Source organism: Tamandua tetradactyla, chromosome 15 (genome assembly GCF_023851605.1).
Source record: "Tamandua tetradactyla isolate mTamTet1 chromosome 15, mTamTet1.pri, whole genome shotgun sequence".
NCBI classification, from domain to species: Eukaryota; Metazoa; Chordata; class Mammalia; order Pilosa; family Myrmecophagidae; genus Tamandua; species Tamandua tetradactyla.
In genome coordinates, this window is record NC_135341.1 from 47,577,693 (window position 1) to 47,588,213 (window position 10,521).

The window sequence follows — 10,521 nt, forward strand, 5'->3', positions numbered from 1 at the left end:
GATGTTGCAAGCCAGAACCCAGAGTTTTGCCCACCAGAAGCTAAGTGAGGGCCCACAATGCTTAGTGAGGAAGCCACTGGAATCAGAAGCACAACGAACTGGGAGCAAGGACCTCAGATGCCAGCCATGTGCTCTCCCAGCTGACAGAGAAATCCTGAACACCATTTGGCATCTTTCTCTGGATGCCTTGGTTTGGACATTTTAAAGCATTAGAAATGTATACTCGTAACTTAATAAATTCCCTTTATAAAAGCCATTCCAGCGAGTGTGAGGGTGGTTCAGTTGTAGAATTCTCACCTACCATGCAGGATACCTGGGTTTGATTTCTGGCCCATGCACTTCCCAAACAAACAAACAAACAAAAAAGTCAACAAATGGTTCTGCAATAGTGGAATACTCACATGGAAAAAAGAATGAAATGTGACCCTGCCATGCAACATACAAAAAAAGAAAGAAAGAAAGAAAGAGAGAGAGAGAGAGAGAGAGAGAGAGAGAGAGAGAGAGAGAGAGAGAGAAAAGCCATTCCACTTCTGGTATATTGCATTCTGGCAGCATTAGCAAACTAAAAACACTTGTGTTTTGGTGCTTGTGAATATGAGTTTCTCTAAAATGTGCGTGCTAAGGAGTACATTTCTGAGTCACAGGGTTTGAATCTCTGCAAATCTGCTAAATAAGGCCAAACAGTGTTCTTAAGTGAAGGTATCAATTAATGCTCCCTTCAGAAATAAGTAAAAGCTCTTCATGCTGCAAATCAACTCCAACATTCACTATTGTCAGACTTTTTCATCAGTGCCAATCTAGTGGCTGTGTGGTGGGTATCCATCTGCTTAATAGTATTTAGTTATAAATTTACTGTGTATTTCCCATCTTACTAATGAGGTTGAGGGACTTTTCATATTTTTATTGGCCACTTGAATTTCCTCTCTTGAAAAGTGTCTATTCAAGACTTTTGCCCATTTTTTATTAGGTTTTCTGATTTATGGAATTTCTTCTCTATTAGTCCTTTTTTAGTCATATATATCTTCTTGCCTTGTGTCTGAATAACTCATTCTCTTTAGAGTGACTGACGAACAGGAGCTCTTTAATGTAGTCAAATTTATCAATTATTTCATTTTTAGTTAATACTTTTTGTCTTATATTTCAAAACCCTTATGCAATATAAAGAAAGTATTCTCCTATATTATCTTCATGGTTCTTCCTTTAAGCCATCTGGAATTGATTTTTGAGTATGCTGTCAAAAGGCGCCAGATTTTCTTTTCTTTGTTATATGGATAAACACACATATTGAACCATGCACTATACATTGAAAAGTTTTTCTTTTGCCAGTGATCTTTAATGCCTCCTTTCTCATAAATTTATTTAAGATTAGGTCTGAGTCTAGACTCTCTATTCTGTACCATTAGGATCTTTTTCTATTCTTGTTTCAATAGCATGCTGTCTTGACAACCAAAGCTTTGTTAAAAGTCTTGATATCTGATAGGGCAAAGCCTGCACCTCATCCTTCTTCAAGACAATCTTGACTATTCTTAGCCCTTTGAAATTCTATATACATTTTAGAACCACATTGTTGCAACCATAGTTCATATCTGTGTTTATGTAGTTCCTCTTGAATGCCTTTCAAAATTTTATAATTTTCTTCATAGGGTTTTTCACAAATGTTATACTTATATTTAGATGCATCACATTTTTACTGCTATTACCGGTTATAACTTTATTCTAAGTATTGGTTGCTGGTATATAAAATGCAATAAGTTTATATAATTGATTCTATATCCAGAAAATTTGGAAAACTTGCTCATTAGTTCTAACGTAGCTGTAGATTCCTTGGAGTTTTCTGGACATATCTGTAAAATAAATATCTATTTGTGTCTTCGTTTTCATTTCTTGCTAAGAACTCCTGAAAACTGCTGAAGTGCAGTAATGCTGGTGGACACCTTTGTCTTGTTCTAGACCTCAAAGGTGAAGTTTTCAACTTTTCACCATTGAAAATGGCATTTTCTGTGAATTGTTTGTGGATACACTTTATCAGATTGAGTTCCTTCTTCTCCAAGATTGCTAACATTTTTTTATAAATGATGCTGAATGTTATCAAATGCTTCTTTTGCCTTAACTGAAACTATTGTATGATTATTATTCTTTAATCTGTTAACATGCTGGATTACATATTACACAACTGTTCTTACAGTAAACCAGCATTGTTCTCCTGGGATCAACCCTACTCAGCCATTGCATCCTTTTTATACATTGCTGGATTTCATTTGCTACTAATTTAAATTCATGTTCATGAGTGGTACTTGACCTGAAATTTTCCTTCCCTGTGCTATCCTGAGAGGTAAAGTTAAGCTACCTCCTTAAAATGAGTTGGGAAGTAGTCCTTTTCATATTATCTCAAATGTATTGTATAAATTGGAATTATTTATCCCTTGACTGATAGAATTAACCAAAGAAGTTCTTTGGTCTCTTGGTTGTCTTGTGGTTAAAGACATTACCTTTCATATTTCTGAATAATATATTTACAACTGCCATTTCTTGATATATCAATGTTACAGCAATATGTTTTACCTTCTCTCAAAGATACCTGAGGCTTTAGCTTTTACATTGCCTGGTCTCAACCCTATTGCTCCTCCTCTGTCTTCCCAATAGAGCATTACCCCATTTTTGTTAACATTTTTATAAATAAAATTTTCACAAACATTATTCTTTCTGTGGTGAAATGTATGAATGTACAATTGGATGGAAAAATTAGAGACTATAAATATCCTTATGTCATTTCAAGTCAGATTCTCCCAAATGTGTTTAGGTCAGACCATATTATGCAGCTAAATGAGCTTCCAAAATCTTCTTTTTGGCTTTCTGGCCTATGAATTTTGGAAATGCAGGTATCTCCAAGTGTTAAAACTCTGGAGGGATTTCAGGTAAGTCTGGTTCATGTTTCATCAGTAACCCCTACAAGCACTATATTATACTTTTCTCCATGTTCTTAATCTGTTCCTTCTCATCATCTACCTCCTGTTGTCTAAAAACTTGGTGAATGCTTTTAGGGCTAATATCTGCTTTGTAATTCTCTCAATTCTTATAAGTTGATGCCATTTTTAAACTTTTGCTATCATTTTTGCAAGGTTTGGGGAGGTTAAGGAGATACGTGTATCTAATCAAGACCTCATTTTTAAACTTCAGTCTTCAGTCTCCTTAACACTTTATACTTTGGTGCTTTACTTTCTATATCTGTGCAGAGACCAGGAACCAGTGCCATACAAGTCTTAAAGAATCTTCCAACAGCCCTTTCCTGTTCATCCTTCAGGTGCTGTTTCAGCTGGACTTCGTGGGCCTAATTCAGCTTCTCATAGAATTATCCTCCAATACTGAGAGCTTCCACGCTATCTCAGAAGCAAACCTTTGTTACCTACATTGCCTGTGGTAAGGCTACCTCAGGTAAGAATTTCCAATCTTCTCAGCTTTGGAGCTGAGCTCCAGGAGGAAATGAGTCCATTTTGTCAAAATACTTTGTTGGTGGGGAGGGAAGTATTAAAGTAATCCTCAATGTGGAAGGCTTGGGAGTGAGGCAGACAGCACAGAGGAGAAGGACAGAAGGACAACTGAAAAAGCAGGACAGATGGGGAGTAGGGGTGGTTAGCAAATCACAGTAACCAAGACTGAGGGGCCAGACAAAATTTTAGACGAATCTTGGTGGCTGCTCCAGTCCAAGGGAGTGAGTGAACGAGAGTTGACTGAGACATGTGCGTGTCTCAGGTAGGAAAATAACTTCCTACCTGAGTAGGAAGAGAAGTACCTCTTCAAAAGAACAGTCTTTAGGTATTTACTCAATACGTACACGGAGAAGAGGTTGAGCAGGGTCTGAGGGAAGAGCAGAGAAGGAGACTAGGGCTGGCAGCCTCAATCTGTCTTTCTATGGTTCTGAGAAATTCAGCCTGTGTCACAAATTTGCAGACTATATTCAGTGCTATAGGTGACCCAATCCACAATTTTAGAATTCTGCTACACAGCCTTCTGTTAGAGCCTAGGGCAGATCTCATTCCATTCTCTAACCATAAATCACATATGTCTTTCTTTTCAGTGGTTTGCTATACTCCCAGGAATACTGGTGTCCATGACCACTGCCCAGATGGTTGGCCCCTAGCCTAACTCTGAGGTTAGGACATGGTCTTGAGAGCAATGGCCAAGCAAGGTCTAGGTCAGGTATAAATGGGTTGTTACATGAAAAGTTATGTCCACCCTGTTTGAGGCTAGAAGGAAACTGGGCCAAAGATATTGGCCTGAAAGAAATGAGGTGGGAATGACAGGTTCCTTCCACAACTCGGACACAGAGCTCTTTTCCCTGGGCTGACCTAATCCCTGGTGATGTGAGGCAAAGGAACTAGAGCTATGTCCTGAAGACCAAGGGAAGTGAACCAGGGAAGGGAGATTGCTGGTATGGGGTAGGGTGTTTTTGATGTATGGGATAGCATGAACAAAACCCAAAAGGCAAGATCAGCCTGGCTTGTGCCAGAACCTTGGTTCTGGTTATAGATTAATTTTAGGGCGGGCTGAGAGAGGAAATAGGGCTGGAAAGGCCAAACCATGGAAAACTTCCAAATGTGTGCAGGTCTATCATTTTATGATAGGAACCACAAAAAGGTGTTAAGTGGAGAAGTAAGTGGCTCAGACTCACAGTCTGACTCCCAAAGTGCTGGCAGTGGGGAGACAACTGGGGAAGTTCTTCTAGATAAGTCGTCAAAAGTTATGGTTTCTGTTATCTTCGAGCCACTTTATCCTTGGTTGAGAAATAACAGAAGACAATATCCAAACTCTGACTGTGACTGAGGCAGGAAACCCACCCACATCCTACCAGTAGCTGCAGGTGGAGGCAGCACATCTGGCAGGCTCTGGATGGTCTAATCAGGCAGCTGAGTTGGGTTCCTCTAATGCATGCATGCATTTTCCTCATTATTTCTGAATCCTCAGAACTGAGATAGTGTGAAATGTGTCCTTCCTCATCACAAGGACCTGGGTGAATGTCTTCTCTTAGGCTAGAGGATAGGACTTTCCTCTGAAAAGAAAGTGGCTAGTATGCATCGATTTCTCTCTTGAATCTCCAGCTCATTATTGGGAAGGAAGGGGAACTGATTTCACCATGATATAATTTTTAAAACCTCATTGATTGAAATAGAACAATTGTTCATGTTGCATTCCAGTGACTAAAGAGTTCATCCAAGTCTCAAGGAAGAATTTTTCTCCCTTTCTATTCTTCTCCCTTTCAGTTTTCATCTTAAAGTTTTGACTTTTTCTCTTGTGGAAATTAATATCATGTTTGCAACCTTAAACGTTTTGACTGACATTTCTTACTCTTACAGGTTTTAAGTATAAGCAAATAAAAGACCTCTTTTTAAATTTTCATGAGATATTCTGTCTTTCATTTCATGTGAATTTAGCTAACTAATACTTCAGTCACATTTATTGGACAATGAATTCATCTATAATCATTTCCCCTGGAAAGAAATAACATTTGAGTAGCATATTCTAATATTTTAGCAAGAAGATAGAAGTTCTTGCTGCTGGTTCTTGGTGGAAAGATCTGTGGTGTTTCTTTTGCACAGTCTAGGTTTGGCCAGAGCAAATGAACATTCAGACATAAAGCTAATGGGTGAAATTCCAAAAAACTTCAGTGGGAAGCCAAAGCCAGCTGTACTTGCATCAAGAAAGCATGTGCAATGATCATGATGATAAATTTGCAGCTATGTGATGACATTGTGAATTACTGATTATATATGTAGAATGGAATGATCGTATGTTAAGAATGTTTGTGTTTGTTGTTAATATTTTTTTATTTAAAAATTAATTAAAAAAAAAGAAAGCATGTGCACATGGTATGCTTCTGGGATAATTGCGTTGATTGATTTCTCCTGTATCGGGTGGGGGCCTTGAAGAGCAGCACAAGGGTGAGCCCACAGCTCTCAAGGGATTACACTTCAACTGGACACACTGAGCCAGCCCCGTACATCATGCAGCTACATTTAACTCTCCTTGCCCACCCAAAAGATCTTCATTGCCTAGGATAGAGAAAATGGTGCAGTAACAGAGCAGGAGGTCCAGAGCGGACCCCAAGTTAGGTTTATTCTCAGAGAATTAAAGTGTCTCTAATTGTCCTGTATGAAGTTTATGGAGAAGTTTGTTATTAAGCCTTCATGGGCTGGAATGTTATTTTCCATTCATTTCTCAGTAAGCTCAGAGGACATGGCAGACGGGCTTTTCTATGATGACGCAGGGTTCAACCCAATTCAATTTCAACCAGTATTCGTTGTTCACATACAATATGCAGAATTCTGTGATGGTGTGGGAAGTTAAGAAATGAACCACAAGTGCTTCCTGCCCTACCTCCTGGGACTCAGTATAAACGGGGAAAGAAACACAGATGAACACTTGACCTACTTGTCCAGCGGGTCTATGTCCATCTGTCCAAAAGTGTGGAAGTCCAAGGCATGGAATTATTTAAGGCATGAGCAAATGAAGGAACCTGTCTTGACACCCTCCTGACACTGGGTCACCCCGACTTCACAAGCCCTGGAGGAAAACTGATAGCAGAAAATATGTGTAGGACCATGCTTTAAATAGCAACTTCTTATCCCCTATCCCCCATGGAGGGCAAGGTTAAAGGAAAAGAAAGTGGAGGGGAAGGATTTGGGAATCTTTTAATATTGCCTTTAAAATAAAAAAAAAATTTAGGATGGTAGAAAACTCCCCAGATGCAAATTTTTTTAATCTTTGTTTCCTTTACTGTGAAATATAACATATATACAAAAAAGCAATAAATTTCCAATTTTATTTTATTTTACATTTTAACAAGTAGTTATAGAACAGATTTTAAAGTTTCATATGGATTACAGTGTCATGATTTTTTGTTTTTCCTTCTTGCTGCTCCAAAACACTGGAGACCAATAGAAATATCAATATAGTGATTCAGCAGTCATACTTATTTGTTAAATCCTATCTTCTTTGTTATACTCCTCCTTCTCTTTAAATAACATATATACATAAAAGCAACAAATTTCAAAGTACTTGGCAACGATTAGTTTTAGAACACATTTCAGAGTCTGGTGTGGGTTACAATTCCACAATTTTAGGTTTTTACTTCTAACTGCTCTAAGGTACTGGAAGCTAAAAGAAATATCAGTGTAATGATTCAGCATTAAACCCAACCTTCTCTGTATAACTTCACCATCATCTTTGATCTTTCCCCCACTCTTTAGGGGTATTTGGGCTATGATCATTCTAATTTTTTCATGTTGGAAGTGGCTGTCAGTAATATGGAGATGGGGGATGGAACTAGTTGATGCTCTGGAGAGGCTGGCCCCTCTGCATTTCAGGACTTACCTGGTCCAGGGATCCATCTGGAGGATGTAGGTTTTGGAAAGTTACCCTAGTGCATGGAACCTTTGTAGGATCTTATATAATGCCCTAGGCATTCTTTAGGATTGGCTGGAGTGGCTTTAGTTGGGGGTTGGCAAGTTTTGATACGTAGCAATGTCTAACTGAAGCATACGTAAGTGTGACCTCCAGTGTAGTGTCTCGACTCTATTTGAACTCTCTCAACCACTGATACCTTATTTGTTACACTTCTTTTCACCCTTTTTTGTCAGGATGATATTGTTGATCCCATGGTGCCAGGGCCAGGCTCATCCCTGGGAGTCATTTCCCATGCCACCAGGGAGACTTTCATTCTTGGATGTCATGTCCCATGTAGTGGGGAAGGCGATGATTTCAATTGGACTTAGAGAGAGAAAGACCACACCCAGGTGCAAATGCTTTAAGAGAATAAAATCAGAACACATATTGATAACTTTCGAAAGGTAATAGGTTTGGGTTCAGTTTTTTTTTCAGTCATTTTCTAACTACATTACACTAGGTAAAATCCTGCATTTCACTAAGCTCCAATTTTCTCATCTGTAAAACAGGGAAGATAAAAATGCTAATCTCAAAAGTTTAATTGATGAATTAAATGAGACCTTGTATCTGTACTCTGAATGTTTCCACATCTTCCAGCCACAAATTTTCACAGTAAAAGTGGGAGATAACTATCACCCACTTCAAATTCCTCCTACTGATAATCCAATGCATTGTCTTGCCTCCTTTGACCACAGACTTTGCCCTAAGCAAGGAAGAGCCATTTTTGCTACATTCCTCAAAACATTAGCCCAAACAGGTCTTTACAACCTTACTGAAGATTTTGGAATCATGGTGGTGAGGCAGTTGGGAGAGCTTCCTGTTACCCTAAGTGTATGTCCTGTTGACTTCTGTTCACCTTGAAGTCCACATCCTCCCAATCTTGCTGTTCTTTTCCCCTGCTTTGTTATTCATGTGGAATAGTCCTTCCCTCTTCATTTCACGTCACACACCAACCTACTGTGTATTACAGACTAAGTGGCTAATTGGGAAAAACGGAAGGTGATTAGACAAAGAGCAGAAGACAGGAAACACCAAAAATAGAATACCTGACATTTCAATATCTCTGACTCATCCCACCCCCGACCGCTATCTGGGGAACACCTTTTTCCCTGGGACACTAATTACCAGTATCCTGGAGAAAAACATGTGTGTTCATTCTGCCCTATTTAACCAGAAGCCTAAAGCTTCATTTGTCTAGACTGCTCATATGTTGCTAGAAATCTAAATAACATTTCATCAGTTCTTCAAAATGCTAACAGCTTATAAGATCCCAGAAGATCTGACATTGTTTTTCTTACAATGGCTTCTTTATTTCCATGTATAGATATCTTCAAATCACATTACAGGATAGAATGGGTTTGGCCTGCTCAGTGGACTCTGGTTCTTGTCATGTCAGCCACTTCTGCTTCTTGCCCTTGCTCTATGATCTGTATGTGAGCCTATGAGACTATGATTCCTGCTTCTTGTATGTCAGAACCAGGCAGGAGCATCCCCTGGACCCATACTCTCTGTGGTGAAGCCACATTAGCACCTGACCACCACTCAGAAGAGGGCTGGACTGTGGCTGTGTGGTTACACCTCGCTGTGCACAGGACTGGGAGTCTAGAGATTGGAATTCAGTTTCTGACCTTGGTACTGACCAAATGTGGAACCTTGAGCAAGTTATTTGGCTTCTCTAAGCCTTGGCTCCTTTGCCCACAATATGGAGGCTTATGTATGCTTTCTAAGGATTAAATGAAATCAGATAAGTGCCTGGCATGCATAGAAGGTGTGTGAGGATTGATAAGAACCTAATCCCAGCTCTCCTTGGGAGGGATAGAGTAGAGATTCTAGGAGACAGACAAACCATTCTCTTGATAAGACTGATTGCCTGTATCAGCAAAAGTGTGATATATTACTGTGGAAAGGGAGCCCTTCCTCACAGGGTGAAAATAGAGTGGGAAAGAATGAAGTCAGTGAAAAGGACCGAGAACCTCCCACCCCCCTAAAATGTAATTGATACTGCACATGAGAAGCCCTAGTAAACTGTGGTTCCCTACCCTTGTCTTCTCTCAGTCCCAAACCATTGCCACACTTGAGAATGGGTAAGGGGAATGCAAAGCTCTTCTCTAATTCCAACATTTGCCTAACACCTCCCTGCATTCCCTCTTCTTAACATCTTTGTGGTATCAAGACTTTGAGGCAGGGCCAAGCTAGCAAAAGGAGCTCAAAGCTATTCTGCCAGCAAAATACCTTCAGCTGTTATCTACTGAATCATGTGCCTTGGCAAGAAATACCAGACCGCCAAGTTAACATAACACAACCATTCTCAATGATCTGTAAATGGGTTAGCCATTTACCTGCTAACCCAGGTATTGTCTCCTCCCTTCCATCTAGCCAGGTTCCAGGACTGTGCAGGAGTAGGAAGAGTGCTGAGACCAGAGAGCAGGGACTCCCTGAGGCCATGCGAAGTGGACTCTGGTGCTGCTAGAGACTTGATGGGAAAATAAAGATCTCCTGACATCATTCTTGAGAACAGTCCAGAAGCAAAGCTACAAAACTGGTTTAATTCAAATCAGCAAGTTTAATGTAGTAGATAATGCTGTTTTGATAAAATAAAAACACTGATGTTGGCTTAATAATAGGAAGATGTAATTGCACATTTTATTAGGTTTTACTTGTTGGCCTTTTTAAATTTATATTTTGAGTATGCGGAATCATTTCTATTTTTTCACTTAACAATGATCCATTATTATAATGGGCAAAATGACAAAACAGTGTAATAAAAATGCATTGAAAATCTTCACAAATACTGTTACTAAACTATTTTGAGTTGACAGCATAAAGGCAAGATCTACACAGGTTGAGTATAATTCTTCCTGCTACTATGTAGTCCTTTTGAGTTCAACTTATATATAATATAGGTGTCAAGTGAGGACCCAATTCTACTACCTCTTTTCTCTTTCTAAACCACTACAAAACCCTCCATTGTCATTTGATGAGGTAAAATAAGCCAGAAAAGAAAGAACAATTATTATATGGTTTCCTTTAGGAAATGCTTATAAGAAAACAGGGGCCTATATTGTAAGCTCTTAAAGCAGA

General features: G+C 39.2%; 1 long non-coding RNA gene across 2 annotated transcripts in view; it reads left to right on the plus strand.

Annotated features, from left to right (window-relative positions):
- Positions 1–10,036, plus strand: part of LOC143657969 (uncharacterized) — a 53,609-nt gene extending 43,573 nt beyond the window's left edge. Inside the window, exons 3-4 of one of the 2 annotated variants that reach the window (XR_013163043.1) lie at positions 3,302–3,432; positions 9,817–10,036. This is a non-coding gene — a long non-coding RNA (uncharacterized LOC143657969). Of the gene's footprint in view, positions 1–3,301; positions 3,433–4,075; positions 4,567–9,816 lie in introns of those variants that run through there. The other variant, XR_013163042.1, reaches the window with a different exon arrangement.
- The last annotated feature ends 485 nt before the right edge of the window (positions 10,037–10,521 follow it).